The following is an 18,903-nucleotide window of genomic DNA, read 5'->3' as shown; positions in this document are numbered from 1 at the left end:
CTTCCAGGTCTCCCAAGTGGGTGCAGGGTCCCAAAGCTTTGGGCCGTCCTCCACTGCTTTCCTGGGCCACAGGGAGGGAGCTGGAAGGAAAGCAGGGCTGCCGAAATAGAACAGGAGCCCATATGGGATACCTGGCGTGTAAGGCTCGGACCCTAACCACTGCGCAACCGCGCTGGGCCCTTGAACACAATGGGAGACTCGGAAGAGGCTCCTGGCTTTGGACCACCATAGTATCGACCAATGCAGTCGCCTGGAGAGTGAATAATTGGATGGAAGATCTTCCTCTCTGTCTCTCCTCTCTGTATATCAGCCTTTCCAATAAAAATAAAATAAATCTTAAAAAAAAAAACAAATTTTACTGAAACCTGGTGGGTTTTAGGATGTGGCATCTCATGCCTGGATCCCAGATGACAGCCACCATGTGCACCTGGTGTGCTGTCCTTGGGCCTGCCTGGGCTCCGGGGACTGCTCCCTTTGGAATAAGTACACTGAGGGGGGCGGTCTCTGTGAATGGAATGGTCCAAGGCAAACCCGCCGCCCTCATTGTTTGGTGAATGGGACTGGGGAGGGGCGCGACATTGGGCCTGTGAGTTTAAACTTCCAGCAGCCTCCTGGCTGCTGGTGGGTCTCAGGATGGGGTGTCTCATGCCTGGATCCCAGACGACAGCCACCATGTGCACGTGGTGAGCTGTCCTTGGGCCTGCCTGGGCTCTGTTTTGTGCCAGGCTCTGCCTGCTGACCACCCGGCCTGGGAGCTCTAGGGTTTTAATTCTTTGAATTGCTGCTTAGGTAAACACAGGTTGAATCCACTGTGCTTCTAGAATGTGAAGCAATTGTAAAAATTCCCAATGACAGCAACTCTTCCTTTGAAAATCTTGTAATCACTGAACAATGCTGACCACCAAATACCTGTCCATGCAAAAGCTATGGCTCAGGGCTTGTCCTGCAGAGATCTATCATGTTACCTGACATGATGATGGATCAGGAGAAGGGTCACACTAAGCAGGGCCATTACACTAACTAGCACACAAGAACCATAACCGGGGGCCGATTCTGTGAGGGATGTGTGGGCCAAACCCTGTGGAAATTCTAGCCCACTGGTTAGCTCAAGAGATGGGGTGGTGATGGACTAAGCTAGGTATGACCAAGGAGCCTGCCATCAATCACAGGTGAAGGAACCCCTAATAGTCTGGACTGGTCAGGGCAGCAGCACCCAAATGTGCATCCTGAATAGGGTGTGGGGTAGGCTGGGCTGCAACGTTCACCAGCTCATACAAGGCCAAATGGAAGGCAAGACTTTGCCAGAACCTGACCTAAATCCAGTGGCATGTATGAGAACTGGGTCTGAAAGTGGATTAAGGAGAGGAGCTTGGGAAACTCAATTGGCGAATCATAGCTCCCACTGGTGATCATGTGGTCCATACCTGGGAGTCGGACAAGCTGAACAAAGTAGCTCCAACAGCTGGCTAATGTGTCAGTTCATAATAGAACAGGGTAGATCAGGCAGGACTGAGCGAACCTTAGCCCACAAGCAAAACTAAAGACCAGGAGGGAGCATAGGTCATGCCGAACTAGGCTCTTGCACCTACTGGTCAGCATGAGCCAGGAACACTAAGTCACAGTGTCTAAGTCAGAGGTTGGGACAGGTGAGGGACTGAGCCAACCTGTGTCAGAGCAACCACTGGCATGTACGTGATCTATGGCTGGGAACAGGCCTGGTTGGGGGCTAAGAGGACAACCCTAGCTGGTTTGAGGTTCCGACCAAGGGGCGTGTGGGCTGGAATGGGGGCTGAGTTCTGAACGGGAAATGGTTGTAGTCTCCCTTGGCACAAGTGTGGACTGGGATTGGATGCACCAAACCGGGCCAGACTCCAACACCCTCTGGTGTCCTGGAGGACCAGGGTAGATGTGGGATGGACTAGGCAAGGTCTCAACCCCTACTGAGCCATGTGTGAGTCATATGTGGGTATGCAAGAGCCATGGCTGGGCTGAAACATCCAACAGCAAGGACCAGTTTGGGTTGAAGACCAGTCAGGAAAAGCCACAGTTCCTGCTAAGATAGGAGGTAAACTGAGTAGAGCTGGCTCATGGACCCAACTGGGATAAGCCATGCTGGGCTGATTACTTTTACTGAGCAAACAAAATTAGGGTTGTTTGGGCTTAGCTGCAGCATCAGCTGGCAGAAGCTGGGACTGGGGCCTAGTTCTGTCAAGTCAAATCACAGAACCACCTGGATAGTGCATAATCCGGGAGTGAGAGACCTGGGAGGGCAATAGTGGGCTCATCCCATTATTCCAGCCTTGTGCTAATAGGAAAGAAGGCTAACAAATTGATCTGGCTGCTTCCTGCTACGGGTGTCCTTGACCCTAACTGAGGTCCAGAAGAGACTCCATGGGCACCAGAGTGTAGGGGTAGAGCAGCATCCACTTGAAGGCAGTCCATGGGGTTTCATGAATTTTCTTCTAAATGAATGTTAGAAAACAAGGGGCAATAGTTCATAAGAGACCTATTATTACTAACGGAATGAGTATTGGAATAAGCCATGACGTGAGTGTGGCTCCCCCAATATCGAGACTGAAGTTGCTGTTTGAACTGTGTGAATCAGTTCATCTGCTTTGTTAACGTGCTTTAGAAAATTAGTAGGGTTGGAGGAAGGGGATGCATTTTGACATTGAAAGGTTGGTGTGGTAGGCCCTGTCTGTTGCACCTTCCACAAAGATGTGGTAGAAGTTTTGAAAGGATTTAGATGGGAAAGATGGCACCAGGAGGTGTAGCCAAGAGGTACACCACAGTGGGCGTGGGAAGGATCACTGTGGGAGGTCAAATTCACCAGGGCTGAAGTAAGTCTGGGTAAAGAGTCTTGAGTAGAAAGGAGTCTCCTTGTTGGAGAGGAAGGGCATCTGGGTCCACTGATGTGTTCGAGTCAGGACACGGGAGACACAGGTCTGCGTGTTCTCAGAGAAGCTTGAGAATCAGAGTCAGATAAGGTAAACAGTTAGCCAAGGTAGAAGACTTTGTAGGAAGCTGGTGCTTAACCAGGAGGGGTCGGCCACACATCAGCTCAAATGGGCTCCATTCAAGGGGCTTGTGAGAGGTGACCCTGATGTGTAGTAGGGCCCGGGGGAATCAATCCACCCATGAGGATCTGAGCTCCAGGTGATGGGTAAGACCTCTGACACCTGTTGAGTGACCTGTGAGATGAAAGCCGGCCCATTGTCAGACTGGATGGACAGAGGCACACCAAACCTGGGAATGATGTGTTTCAGTAGCGTCTCTGCCACCACTGCTGAGGTCTCCTTGGCCATTGGGAACATTTCTACCTAACCTGAAAGGGAGTCATGTTTTTAACTGGGGTAATGAATTTCTTAATTGTGAAGATCCAGCCCTCTGATGATTTAAATAAGTATGATATTTCAAATAAAAGTACAGAAATGTAGGACATTTTCTCAAACATTACATTTTAGAAAAAATGAAATCACCAAAACAATCAATCAAATGCATTAAATGGACATGACGGTTTAAACACATACTAGAGAACAATTCAGGAAAAAAAGCATGACAAATGTAAATATTTTCCACAAGTGCAAATAAAGACTGTATTTACAACACAAATACAGAAGCTGACAGATCACTTTGAAAGAAATACAATGCCCAAAGTGGAAAAAGGCATGCACATTCATTGCATGGAAAAGGCACTACCAATAGCATGACAACTATGTGTGCATTTGGCTAATGCGAGTGTAGGAGCAATGGTAGGCATTTGAGACAGAACTTCAGGTGCCCTTTGATGTGTGCACCCACATCAGAGGAACTGGGCTGTGCTCCTGGGGCAGGCCTAATTCTAGCTTCTTGCTAATGTGTCCTCTGGGAGGCAGCCGGCCACACTCCAATCCATGGGTCCCTACAATCCCTGCTCCCAGCTCGGGGCAGCTCTGACTGTAGCAGGCATCTGAGGAGTGAACCAGCTGAAGGGAGAAATCTCTCTCTTTCAAATAACTGAATATTTTCAAAAGAATTCTATTCAGCTTAAGACAACTAAGAATATTATACAAGCTACAAAGTAAAAAATCACAAAGTTTGCAATCAAATTTAAACAAAAGTTGTAAGACAAGCCCAAATAAAGCCCAAGGCTGCATTTCCCAGCCTGTTGAGAAAGTTCATGATGAGGCTGTGGGGATTCTATCAAAGGTCCTGCCCAGATGCCAGGTGGGGGCACATTTTAACTTATACTAACATGAAACATGCTCATACAAATGTCCAAGTGTCAACAAGTCTGACGATCATGCATTGCTATCAGTTTCAATTACTGTCTTCCTAAAAGCAAAGGCCCTGAGGTCTAAAACCTGCAAGAGGATTTAAAAGCCTACAACTGCAATGCAAATGCTCTATGGAGTAAACACTTCCTTCCTGTTGTTGGTTCATGACTTCATGCTTCACTCATGGCTGCTTAAAGTGTCTAAGAATTACGTTTTCCTACTCTCCTTGAAAACACACAGCCATTTCAATATGGTTCATTCTCATTCATAAAAGCAGCGTCAATTGGTGGTCATTTTAAGACATCAGCTAAGGAACTAAAGACTCAGCAGGGTTTTAAGATGGCCGACGTAGGAGGAAGGCTGTGAGGGAGCGTTCAGCGAGATAGGGATAAAACGCTACAGAAGCAGCAAAGAGGAACAGCAGGGAACCGCAGGGAGAGGTCTGTGAAGCTCCCTGGGACAGTGTGGAGCCAAAAAGATCCACACAACTCGGAAGAACAACGAGAATGGAGCAGGACAAAGGTAGAGAAACCGACATCCCACTCCAGACCTGCAGAGTCACTTTTGAAAACAGCCTGACGGGAGACGCGGCCAGCTCGGAGGCAGGGAGATCGGGTGGATCGTCGCCGGCGGGAAGCCTTTGACAGCGGCGGAGGCAGACTGCATCAGCCGGACGTTTGGTGAGCGGGGGGGGGTGGGGTTGACGTGGCAGCCTCCGCATTCCTCGCCCCCTACTGAGGTTCCAGCCTCTGAGAAGGCGGGGCAGGCAGCCTGAAACGGTTGGGTCTGTGCCTTGGGAACTACGCACAGTGGTGTTGGTGGTGAGGGAAGGCGCCTCAGATGTTCCTGCGCTGAGGGGGGACAGTGCGTCTCGGTGCGCAGAGGCTGCTGGCGAGGATCTGGAGTCCCCCACATCCTGCCTGGTGGATGCGCGAGAACACCAGGAGGATTCTGATCGCTGCCTGCAGCAGCCGCCTCCGCAGCACAGGTGTCAGGTGTCAGGTGTCAGGAGAGCTCCCAGTTTTGGGAAGTGTAGCGCTGTGTGTCCCTGGCACGCAGGTACCACTCCCATAGGGTGAACTGCTCACTCCTAGCCTCCCACCCCACAGTTCTGAGCGTGGGCGACCCACCAGGAGAGCTCTGAAAACTCCTGCATCACACTGACACGGTGAGAACCTGCCATGAAGTCATTATAACAGGGCGCCTGGGTCACTCCTCCGCTAAGGGCCTGTGTGGGGGAGCCACACGGGAGCAGGGGCTCTGAACACCCACACACCACGAGTGGTGGATTCACTGCACAAGAGCCACGCCTGGAAAGTGCCTCACCCACAGTCCCGTGTGTGGGACACGCAACAGGTGGGCCCTGAAAAACCCTGCAGTCCCTGACACGGAGAACGCAGGGAGAAAGCACATAAAACCTTCTAAGCCCTGGGGATTCCCGCACAGGGGGCACACCCAGAGAGCGCCTCCATCCCTCCACGCCCTGGGGTGTCACACCTGTAGAAGAGGTGCCCAGAGTGTGCCTGGAATCCACTGGGCCCCCAAGGTGGTGCTCTACAGCCCCGGGCCCTGAGAACGCACCAACGGTGCCTTGAAAATTACCACGCCTGGCAACACCACGCCTGCAGGCTCCAATCTCTACAGGAAAGCACCTGACAGCCCCTCAACACACGGGTCCATTTGCCCCACCAGAATACACCAACGCAATGGGAAAAACCACCAGAAAGAGTTGTGCTCCAGATGAAAGAGCCAGCACCCCACCAAACAAGGGCCAAAAGCCATTATCAATATCGGCGATGCGAGATGAAGACATGGAAGTGTTACCAACAAAGGAATTGATGAAAATAATGCTAAAATCTCTCAGAGACGTGGACACAAAGCTGGAAGACCTCCAGAACCGCATAATCACCGAAATACAACAAATCAAAACCAAACTGGATGCCCAAGAGAATAAAATTGAAAGCCTCATCAACAGAATAAATGCGGCAGAGGAAAGGATCTCTGAAACAGAAGACACACAAAATGAAGGTGTCCAGCGAATTAAACAGCTGGAGACAAACCTCAGCAAAACTAATAAAATGATGCAAGAGATGAAAGATTACCTTAGAAAACTGAATATTCGGATCATCGGCCTCCCCGAGGGAGTAGAAAGAGAATCTGGGATGCAAGCAGTGCTTGATGAAATTATACAGGAAAACTTCCAAAACACTTGGAACACAAATCCACCCCGCATACAGGATGGACAGAGAACTCCCAACAGACATGATCCAAAGAGATCTTCACCCAGACACACGGTGCTCAAGTTCTACTCCAATGAAGACAAAGAAGGAATCCTGAGACAAGTACGAAGTAGAGAAAAGATCACATACAGGGGAAAACCCATCAGAATCACTGCTGACTTCTCCGAAGAGACCCTACAAGCAAGGAGAGAATGGACAAAGATCTTCCAAGTCCTGAAACAAAACAACTGTCAACCAAAAATAATCTACCCAGCAAAGATCTCATTTGTATATGAGAACGAAATCAGATACTTCAATAGCAAAGAAAAACTAGAAGAATATGTCTACACAAAACCAGCTCTGCAAAGTCTCCTTAGAAATGCGCTAGTCCCGGACAAAAAGGAGGCAAATCACAAACAAAATTGGCAAATAAGAAGGTCTCCAAACTAAAGGCCACACAAATAAGACAATTACATAGGCAACAACACACACACAACACAATCACATGGCAGGGCAAAATTGCAACCTCTCAATTTTAACTCTCAACACAAATGGTCTAAATTCACCAATCAAAAGACAGAGATTAATAGAATGGATCATCAAACAAGACCCAACCATCTGTTGCCTACAAGAAACGCATCTAACCAGAAAGGATGCAAAGAAACTGAAAGTGAAGGGATGAAAAAAGATATTTCACGCCAATAGACGAGAAAAAAAAGCTGGGGTAGCTATCCTAATTTCAGACGAAATAGATTTCATTCTAACTAACATCAAAAGAGACAGGGAAGGCCATTTTATACTGGTGAAAGGAATGATCCATCAAGAAGCAATCACCATCATTAATGTTTATGCACCGAATCTTAATGCACCTACTTACGTAAAGCAATTACTTACAGACTTAAGGGAAGACATAGACACCCGCACAATTCTTGTAGGCGATCTCAACACACCTCTAACAACAATGGACCGGTCTACGAAACAAAAACTCAACAAAGAAACAACAGAGCTCACACAAACAATAGAACAACTGGACTTAGTAGACATATATAGAACTTTTTATCCTAAGGCCACAGACTATACATTCTTCTCAGCGGTGCATGGCACCTTCTCCAGAATCGACCACATGATAGGACATAAAGCGAATCTAAACAACTTCCAAAACATTAGTATCATACCATGTACCCTCTCAGACCACCATGGGATGAAACTGGAAATCAACAACTCAAAACTCCCCAGGAAGTATAGGCACTCTTGGAAATTGAACAATATGCTATTAAACGAACAATGGGTCAGAGAAGAAATTAAAGATGAGATCAAAAAATTCATGGAAACCAATGAAAACTCTGATACAACATTCCAAAACTTGTGGGACACCGCCAAAGCAGTGCTACGAGGTAGATTCATCGCAATCAGAGTGCATGTCAAGGCCCAAGAAAGACGCCAAATACAGGAACTAACCACACACCTCCAGGATCTGGAAAAACAGCAGCAGAAGAGTCCCACGCACAATAGGAAACAAGAAATCATCAAAACAAGGGAGGAGATAAACCAAATAGAAATCAAAAAAACTATACATAAAATCAACAAATCAAAAAGTTGGTTTTTTGAGAAAATAAACAAAATAGACACTCCACTGGCCCGATTGACCAAAAAAAAAAACAAGAGAAAGTGAGAATCAACAGCATTAAAGATGAAAAAGGCAACATAACAACAGACACTGCAATCATTAAGAAAATAATTAGAAATTACTACAAAGAACTGTACTCCCACAAATTTGAGGACCACCAAGAAATAGAAAAGTTCTTGGACTCCCACCACTTACCAAAACTCAGTCCGGAGGCAACTGCAGAATTAAATAAACCCATAACCGAGGTAGAGATTGAAACAGTCATCAAGGATCTCCCAACGAAAAAAAGCCCAGGCCCAGACGGCTTCACTACAGAATTCTACAAAACATTCCGAACAGAACTAACCCCAATCCTCTACAAGCTCTTCAAAACAATAGAGGAGGAAGCAACCCTCCCAAACTCATTCTATGAAGCCAACATCACCTTAATCCCAAAACCTGACAGAGAACCATCAGAGAAGGAAAACTACAGACCTATTTCTCTGATGAACACTGATGCTAAAATTCTCAACAAAATCCTAGCCAATAGAATTCAAAAAATCATCAGACAGATCATTCATCCGGATCAAGTAGGATTCATCCCTGGAATGCAGGGATGGTTCAACATTCGGAAATCCATAAATGTTATAAACCATATCCAAAAACTGCAAAACAAGAACCACATAATAGTTTCAATAGATGCAGAAAAAGCTTTCGACAAAATCCAACACCTCTTCATGCTAAAAACTCTAGCCAAAGTAGGCATAGATGGGAAAATACACAACATAATCAAGGCAATTTATGAAAAACGCAACGCCAGTATCATACTGAATGGAGAAAAGCTAGAACCCTTCCCACTGCGATCTGGAACAAGACAAGGGTGCCCGCTATCACCACTGCTATTCAACATAGTCCTAGAGGTACTTGCAGAGGCCATAAGACAAGAAAAAGAAATCAAAGGCATACGTATAGGAAACGAAGAAGTCAAGCTTTCACTATATGCAGATGACATAATCCTATACATAGAAAAACCAGGAGACTCAATACAGAAACTGCTAGAACTTATACGAGAGTTTGGCAGAGTGGCGGGGTACAAAATTAACGAACGAAAATCAACAGCCATAGTGTACGCAAATAACACCAAGATGGAAGAAGATCTAACCAACAGGATACCATTCAAAATAGCAGAGAGAAGTATGAAGTATTTGGGAATAAATCTAACCAAAAGTGTAGGAGACCTATTCGAAGAAAACTACAAACTATTTAAAAAGGAAATTGAACAAAACCTCAAAAGATGGAATAACATCCCGTGCTCCTGGATAGGCAAAATCAATATCATTAAAATGTCTATACTACCACAAGCAATATACATTTTCAACGCAATTCCAATCAAATTGCCCAAAACATTCTTCACGGAACTGGATACAATGATTCAAAAGTTCATCTGGAAACACAAAAAACCACGAATAGCTAGAACCATCCTGAAAAATAAGAAATTAGCAGGGGGAATCACAATCCCGGACCTCTGGACATACTATAGAGCAGTGGTTATCAAAACAGCCTGGTACTGGCACAAAGACAGAAAGGAAGATCAATGGAATAGAATAGAAGCACCAAAAGGGAATCCACACAGATACAGCCAATTAATCTTTGACAAAAAGACCAATGACAGCTCAAGCAAGTGGGAAGGACTCTTTAGTAAATGTTGTTGGGACAACTGGCTGATAGCCTGTAGAAACAAAAAGATAGACCCACATCTATCACCATACACTAAGATCCAATCTACATGGATAAAAGACCTAAACCTACATCCAGAAACCTTCAAACTCTTGCAAGAAAATGTAGGAAATACCCTGCAAGACCTAGGAGTAGGTTCCGACTTTCTAAGAAGGACACCAAAAGCAATAGCAGTTGAGAACAGAATAAACAAATGGGACCTCATCAAACTAAGAAGCTTCTGTACAGCAAGGGAAACAATCAACAAAGTAAAAAAGCAACCCACAGAGTGGGAGAAGATCTTTGCACACGATATAGGCGATAGGGGGCTAATTTCCAGGATATACAAAGAACTTCAAAACAACCAAAAAACCAAAACGAACAAGCCACTCAAGAAATGGGCACGGGAAATGGGCAAACATTTCACAAAGGAACAAGTCCAAATGGCAAACAAACATATGAAAAAATGTTCCAGCTCCCTAGCAATAAGGGAAATCCAAATTAAAACATCGATGAGGTACCACCTAACACCAGTAAGATTGGCCCACATAAACAAGAACACCAACGACGCTTGCTGGCGAGGATGCGGGGAAAAGGGAACCCTACTCCACTGCTGGTGGAGCTGCAAATTGGCACAGCCTCTATGGAAATCAGTCTGGAGAACACTCAAACAACTCAAAATCTGCATACCATATGACCCAGCAATAGCACTCCTAGGAATATATCCAAAACACCTGTTTTACGACAAACCAACATGCATCCCTATGTTCATTGCAGCACAATCAGTAATTGCAAAAACATGGAAGCAACCGAAATGCCCATCAGCAGAAGATTGGATAAGAAAGCTTTGGTTCATCTACTCCATGGAATACTACTCAGCTATTAAAAAAAACAAAATGCAGTTCTTTGTGGCTAAATGGGCACAACTGGAAACTATAATGCTAAGGGAAATGAGTGAATCCCAAAAGATTAGATACCACATGTTTGCCTTGATTTAACCTGTAATTTTTGTATGGTTGTTTGTTATTTTTTGAACCTGTCATTGATACTGTCTCAACCCAGATGTTTCGAAGAATGGAACTTGCATTATTTTTAACATATTGTTTACCCAATACTATGTCAATTAATTCCATAATGTTGTATATTGATACTGAGGCCTTGTTGGGGCTTTTAACTGACCGGATCTTTACTCTGTTAGACCTATCTTCAGACCATAGAAGGTCTCCCCAAGAGGCCACTGAACTTATCTGGACAATAAGACGCTGAACTTTATGCTAGGCATGTGTTTGCAAGCAATGAATCTCAACTGAACTTGAACTATGGTTATGCAACAAGGTGGAGGAATCCACCATGGGGGGAGGGGTATGGGAGGGGTGGGGGGAATCCCCAGCGCCTATAAAACTGTACTACATAATACAATGTAAGCAACAATAAAAATAAATAAATAAAAAAAAGGATGACAGATCCATATTCTCTCAATTCACACACAGAATGTTCTATTTATGTGTAAGAGATGTACAAAGCTATTTAAGCAACAGAATCAGCTTAAAAAGCACATGAATACACACAGTGGTAGAAAAGTGTATTAGTGACAGTACTGTGAATATAGAAATACAGATCCTCAGGCTTGAAATGGCATGTTATTTCCATTCATACCAAAGACCAGAGTCACCGCTATGAGTACAGCACATCATAGAATATTGTAAAGAAGTTGGCCTGCCCTAATGATACTTCTTATTTTTTTCCACATTTTATTATTATTGCTATCATTTTACGATACAGTTATATATTCCCCTATCTCCTCCCCAATTCCTCCCCCACCCTCCAGTTCTTTTATATCATTATTAACATATAGTTCTTCATACTCAGTCATATGTTCATCATTGCGGGCATGGACAATGGCAGAGAGTCCAGAATCCTATTGTCAAAATATAATATAAACAGTTTCAATGTAAGTCCATCTTTGTCTGGAAACAGAGATGCTGACCACACTGCATCCTCACATCTGGTTGTTAGTCTCCATTACATAACTACTGTACATTCCCTTAAAGGAAAAGTCATGATATAAAATCAACAATAGAAAGAAAAATAGAAATTTACAATGCCATGGAGTTAAGTGACATGTTACTTGATATGACAGTCTCCATTACACAACTACTTTACCTTCCCTTAAATGAAGAGCCACAAAACAAAATCAACTTCTGGAAGAAAAAAGAAATTAACAACACCAAGAAGTTAAACAACATGCTTTTAAATGTCCAACGTGTAGCTGAAGAAGTGAAAATCAAGAACCTTCTTGAGGAAAATGCTGCCACTGCATGATCTACGGTCATTGAATGATTTAATCAGAAGAACATGTTTTGAAGAGATGAAACCAACAGAAAACAACAAAACCGATGTGATATAGTTTCCGCTGATCTTTGTTGGAGTGTGTCTCCTCCCGACAATAAACAGATGGGTTTTGTTTTTTAATCCAGTGTACTAATCTATGATGTTTGATTGAGCTGAAGCAATTTACATTCAGAGTTAAATATACATAGGTGGTACTTTGGTCCTGTCATTTTAGGAATGGGTTGTTCATTGATTTAGTCTTCTGTTGTCATTTTACTGGGATGTTCTTCCCATTTGCCTTTGGTTTTGGTAGGTGCTATTCCTCTTTGTCAAGAGAACATCTTGAAGTATCATTTGTAGAGCAGGTTTGGAAGAGGCAAATTCTTTTAGCTTTTCTTTACTATGGAAGAATTTTATTTCATTTTCAAAGATGAAAGAAAGCTTTGCAGGGTATGTTATCCTAGGCCGACAATTTTTTTCTTTTAGAATCTGGAATATGTCACTCCATTCTCTTCTTGCCTGTAGAGTTTCCTGTGAGAGATCTCCTGTGAGCTTAATTGGCCTTCCTTTATATGTCAATTGATGTTTTTCACGTGCACATTTCAGGATCTTTTCCTTATGTTCAATTGAAGAGAGCTTGATGATCATATGTCGTGGGGAAGATGGCTTTTGATCAAGCCTGTTGGGAGTTCTGTGTCCCTCCTGGATCTTGTTTCCCAAATCTTTCTCCAGATTAGGGAAATTTTCCTTGATTATTTCATTAAATACATTTACAAACTCAGCTTCTCTTCCGCACCTTCCGGGACTCCCATAACTCTTCTATTTGGCCTCTTAATAGTGTCTTTCAATTCTTGAATACCTTTTTTGGCCTGATCCAGCTCTGCTTCCAGCTTTTTGTTTGCTTCCCCCTGGTGACAGGAGATATCTGCCAATTCTGAGATTTTTTCTTCTGCTTGCTTCATTCTATTTTGGAGACTCTCCACTGTACTTGTAATTTGCTCTACTGTGTTCTTAATTTCTGATATACCAGCCTTGATTTCCTTTACTGCTTCCTTAAATTCTTTGAACTCTTGCATTAACTTCTCATTTTTGACCAGAATCTTTAAAGTGAGTCTTATGGATTCTGTGTCCCCCATTTTCTCAATGTCTTCCTCAGTGAACTGTGAGGTTGTCATAGGGTTTTGATCCTTTGCAGGGGAGTTTTCAGTACTATTCATTGTGCCATGTCTCTTCTTTTGCTCCTGATGATTGTACTTCTGGTTAGCAGAGTCTTCTTCTTGGGGCAGGTTTCTAAGCTGTGTCACCCACAGGTCTACAATGCAATTTTACTTATTGCAGTTGGTACACAACTTTTTGCTTGCAGCCACTTGTGCCACAACCTCCAGTGTGTTCCAGGTCTGGCTTCTTATGTCAGATATCCACCGTGGTCTCCACAGCCCAGCTTTTGGCTCACCATTCTCCACCTCCTGTGATACCGTGCTGAGGCTGCACTGTTGTCTCTGCAACCTGTCTCCCTCTTCTGGTTGGAGTGGGTTCCAGGATTAAAGAGACACCAAGTGTCCTATCTAGTTAGGTTGTTGGTGGTGCTGATCTTGTCGAAACTCGTTGGGTGCTAGGTCTGGGTGCCACACGGACCTGTACTTAACCGGTACGATGCCACAGTCGGTATTATTTTCCTGCGGGACCTCAGTGAGTTCTCGCGAGCTCAGCACATGCGCAGTTCACTGTTGCCCCTGCAGTCCCAAAGCTTTTGCACAGTGCACAAAATGGTGCACAAAGAGCTACCACAACAGTTCTTGATCTGCTGGCTGACAGATTCGAGGGTTACCCAGACCTGCCCTGGATGGAACCCGTCGAATGCCACATCGTTGCACTTCACTGAGTCAGAAATGAGCTCATTCCCTCTCAGAGCATGCTCAGTCCTTGTTGCTGGGCACAAGAATCTGCTGTCCATCAGAGGTACACGCATACTGGAGAAGCCTCCCTTGCTGAGCAGTGCCTGACCTTGTCCTGGTCAATGTGTGCAGGCCCTGTATGCCATCTGTGCCTGGACTGGCCAACTGTGTGGCTCCATCTGGGGCAATGGCAATGGACTGTCTGCTGCTCGTCTGATCGGGACAGACATAGACGCGACAGCAGACACGCCGGGTTATTCTCTTTCTTCTCTTCTGCCCCATGTATCTTCAGAAGACAGGTGTTTTACAATGTTTCTGTTAGACGGCTGTGGTGCCAGGATCCCCTGGGATTTCTGGGAGGAGCCTATGCTCCATGACGGGTCCTGAGACTGCTCCGTGTCAGATAAAGATGTACCATGCTCCAGGATTCGAAGAATCTATATCATCAAAATATCCACATTACGAAAAGTATTCCACAGATTCAATGCAGACCCTATCAAAATTCCAACAACATTCTTCTCAGAAATATAGGACATAACAGGAAACTCATCTGTTGAGAAATGTGAGCTCCCTGAACTGCGGAACCAGCCTGAGGTTGATCCAAAGCCAGGAGCCAGGAGCCAGGAGCTCTTCTGGGTCTCCCACACAGGTGCAGAGTCCCAAGGTTTTGGGCCATCCTGGACTGCTTTCCCAGGCCACAAGCAGGAAGCTGGATGAAAAGTGGAGCTGCCGGGATTAGAACGGGCACCCACATGGGATCCCAGCACGTTCCAGGGGAGGACCTTAGGTTCTAGGCCACCATGCCGGGCCCAAACCCATTGTTTCTATGACAATTCTCTGTGATTTTCCAAGGTCTCATTTCAACTAGTATTTGAGTCAACACAAGGTCATTTCTCCTTAGTTGTTTTTAAAATGTATTTGTTTATTTGGAAAGAGTGAGGCAGAGACAGGAAAGGACAGAAACAGAGAGAAGGCTTCTTGTGGTGGTTTCTGCTCCCAAAAGATTGAACTTCTCAGGGCTGGACAGGGCAAGGCCAGGAGGCAGGCCCTGATGGAATATTCCTCAACTATATAATTGTTAATAGTCAGTACCTGTGGTTATACATTTTATGCTTTTATTTGAATGAAACAAGTGATTACCAAACCATTTTCTCCAAAGACAGTGTATTTACCGGGTTATTTCAGAAGCTAAGAGGAACCAAGATGACGTCTGGGATGCAAGGACCCATCCTGTGTGCCTAGGTGTGATTGACATGCCAATCATCAGGTGGAGGATGGGGTGCCCTGCCTTGAGTGCTCTCCCAGCCAGGCTTCCTAAGGGACCCTGGACAACAGAGAGTACTGGGTAATGCAACACGGGGCTGAGCCCTGAATGAGCCTGTCACAAGCTTTGATCAGGTACAAGCACTGGTTTCTGTACCGGGAGTAAGCACACTGGGAGCCAGAGCAGCAATGATTCAGCTGTTTGTCTTGGCCTGTGAAAACATTACACCAAGGGCCCGGTGCATTAGCCCAGGGGCTAAAAGTCCTTGCGTTGCATGCACCAGGATCGCACATGGGCGTGGTTTTGTCTCTCCGCAGCCCCACTTGCCATCCAACTCTCGGGTTCTGGCCTGGAAAAGCAGTCAAGGCCACTCCAAAGCCTTGGGACCCTGCACCTGTGTGGGAGACATGGAAGGTGCTCCTGCCTCCTGGCTACAGATGGGATCAACTCTGGCAGTTTCGGCTGCTTTGGGAGTGAATGATCAGACAGAAGATCTTCTTGTCTCTCCTCCTGTCTGTATATCTGCCTTTCAAGAAAAATAGATACATCTTAACAAAGAGAAAACTTCAATGTGGTGGGAACAAAAGCTCACCACAGAGCCCTTGGCACTTGCTCTCTGTCTAGTCCACATTTTCTTTCTGTGTTCAGTAGAATGGCCTTGTCCCTGCTCCCTCGGAAGAAGTGCATCTCCCCTGGTCTGCTGTGCAGGCTGTCCCCCAGGTGAGGTCTTCAGGTGAGCCTGCTCTCCTTCAGTGCGTTGATGGTCCCTTAACGGGGTGATAGATGCTGGGAGTGTTTCCTTGTGTCACCTCCAAGATTGGAATGTACTGGGTGGGATCCAAACTTCCCCCCGGGACTGAAGAGAGAACTGACCCTAGCTGACAGGTGGAGGAGGGTGGAAAACAGAGCCCTTGAACTTCAGTCTAAATAATGGATTATCAAAACAACTCCATGGAGGCCCTTCCCAGGTGATTTGATTATGTTAATAGGCTCCAGGGAACACATGCCAATCCAATGAGTTCATTGTGGTCTGGCCCTGGGGGTTTTCTCCAATGAACTCACAGGGCAATGTCTGCTTCTACACAAACTACCTCCAGGTGGAAAATACCAGGGATGGGGGTGAAGCTATCCCCACCACAGGCATGACAGGCATTAACATGGAGGGAGTGGGACACCCCCGGGTCTGCTTTGGATGGTTCCAAAGAGTGACAGGCCGATCGTCCAATGAGAAGAGGCAGCAGGTGTGGGTGGAGTCTAGGTGGCAGGTAGGCTGTCAGCTGACAGGAAGCTCCGCCCCTTCCGCTAAACCCCACCCAGCACCGGTATATAAGTCCTTTAGCAAGGCCATGAGCTGGGATTCTCTCTGAGGAAAGTGAAGGCCAGAGCAGGCTTCTGTGCTGCACAGCTTCCCAGAGCATCCTGCGAGCTTCTAGCGAGCATCTTGTGACTTGGATCGTGACACGGACTGACAGAAGACTTGGGTGAGTAGTCCTATCATTTGTTTACTCGGTATTTTGAGAGAGGCTCTCCAGGAAGCCTCAACACACACCCACAAAAACACACACACGAACACACACACACAGACAACCAACACACACATACAATCACACAACAAACATCACACACACGCAACCTTGCTCTTATCACACCACAGTCCCAACCCCAAATCTCAGGGTGGATATCCTATTGACGGCCCCTCCCTTGCAGATTTGAACACACACCAGGGAATTGCAGCTTACTTCCTGTAATAATGTCTTTCTCGGTGAAGACTAGGGACCAATCTAGATCGTCTGAAGGGTCCTCCAGGTCTGACTCCCTAGAGATCAGACCAGGATCACCGACTGAATATTTTGGGTATTCCAGCGAACCATTTCCTGTGCGAGCATCCCCCACAGGGAGCCGCACAGGTGCTGCCATTTCCACAATGGCTTCATGCCACATGTCATTGTCACTCATACGACCATGCCCATCCAGACATCACTCTCCCTCATCTGAAACCTCCTCCTGTAGGACATACAACTCTGCAATGCCATCCCGTGGCCATCTCACAGCACCTAGCTACTCCCCAACTATGTCCAGACGTCAGCCTGAGTCAGACAACCCATGCCATGTATTCCATGCCAACTCAGGGAACTTAAGGTCTCGCAGCCCCTTGTGCCTCAGTCTGTCTTCCACATCATCCTGCTCCTTGAGTAGCAGTTGTATCATTGTGGAGGAGTCAGCCCCCCTGAATGAGGGAGATCCTAGTGTGGCAGGAAATTCGCCCTGTTCCTCCCCCATCAACCCGATCCCGCCACTGTCTCCTCTCTCTCCCAGCTACTCTCCTACCGTCCCGAGGTTTCTCCGCAAGGAAGCCAACCAGAGGCAGTTGTGTCACGAGGCGAGGCCAGGCTTCCTGGGAGCAGGAGACTTGGCCCTCATGTGTACGGTGGAGGAGTCTGGGGTTCCATCGGAATGTTCTTCTCAGGGCAGAAAAGACCCTGACGCCTCAGTCTTCACCACACCATCCCCTCACAATCCTCTCATGGGACCCAATGATCACTTCACCAGGCAAGTAACCCCCACAGAGAGCCCGACAGGTGCCGCCCTTCCTCCAATGGCTTCATGGCATCCCTCATTGTCACCCACACGACCATGCCCATCCAGACATCACTCTCCCCATTCTTACACAGCCCCCTTTAGGACACCCAATTCTGCAATTGAATCCCATGGCTATATCGGGGTGCCTCGCTACTCCCCAACTATGCCCACAGTTCTGCCTGACTCAGACAACCCATGCCATGGGATTCCTGCCAACTCAGGGAACTTAAGGTCTCCCAGCCCCTTGTGCCTCAGTCTGTCTTCCACGTCATCCTGCTCCTTGAGTAGCAGTTGTATCATTGTGGAGGAGTCAGCACCCATGAATGAGGGAGATCCTAGTGTGGCAGGAAATTCACCCTGTTCCTCCACCATCAACCCTCTCCCACCACAGTCTCCTCTCTCACGCAGCTGCTCCCCTATCCTCCAGAGATTTCTCCGCGAGGTCAATAACCAGAGCCATTTGTGCCTCGAGGAGAGGCCAGGCTCCTTGGGAGCAGGAGACTTGGCCCTCATGTCTACCATGGAGGAGACTGGGGTTCCATCTCAATGTTCTTCTGAGGGCACACCAGAGCCTGACTCCACAGTCTTCAACCCGCCTTCCTCCTATTTTCCACCCTTAGTTCCCAATGACACCCTCACTGTGCGAGCATCCCACACAAGGAACCCCACATGTGTCGCCATTTCCCCAAAGACTGCACACCACCCATCATTGTCACCCACACAACCAAGCCCATCCAGACATCACTCTCCCTCATCTGACACCTCCTCCCATAGGACACTCAATTCTGCAGTGCCATCCCGCGTCCATCTCATGGCACCGAGCTACTCCCCAACTATGTCCAGACGTCAGCCTGAGTCAGACAATCCATGCCATGAAATCCCTGTCAACTCAGGGAACTTAAGGTCTCCCAGCTGCAAGTGCCTCAGTCTGTCTTCCACGTCATCCTGCTCCTTGAGTAGCAGTTGTATCATTGTGGAGGAGTCAGCACCCCTAGGAGAGGGAGATCCTAGTGTGGCAGGAAATTCACCCTGTTCC

At 46.5% G+C, this 18,903-nt stretch overlaps 1 pseudogene; it reads left to right on the top strand.

Annotated features, from left to right (window-relative positions):
* Positions 1 to 2,542: 2,542 nt before the first annotated feature.
* The window catches only part of LOC121146841, a 28,168-nt pseudogene continuing 11,807 nt past the window's right edge, over positions 2,543 to 18,903 (top strand).

The sequence above is a fragment of the Ochotona curzoniae genome, unplaced genomic scaffold, assembly GCF_017591425.1.
Source record: "Ochotona curzoniae isolate NIBS_2020 unplaced genomic scaffold, NIBS_Ocur_1.0 contig_1341, whole genome shotgun sequence".
NCBI classification, from domain to species: Eukaryota; Metazoa; Chordata; class Mammalia; order Lagomorpha; family Ochotonidae; genus Ochotona; species Ochotona curzoniae.
Note: the sequence above shows the minus strand (reverse complement) of the source record. Positions and strands in the feature narration are given on the sequence as shown.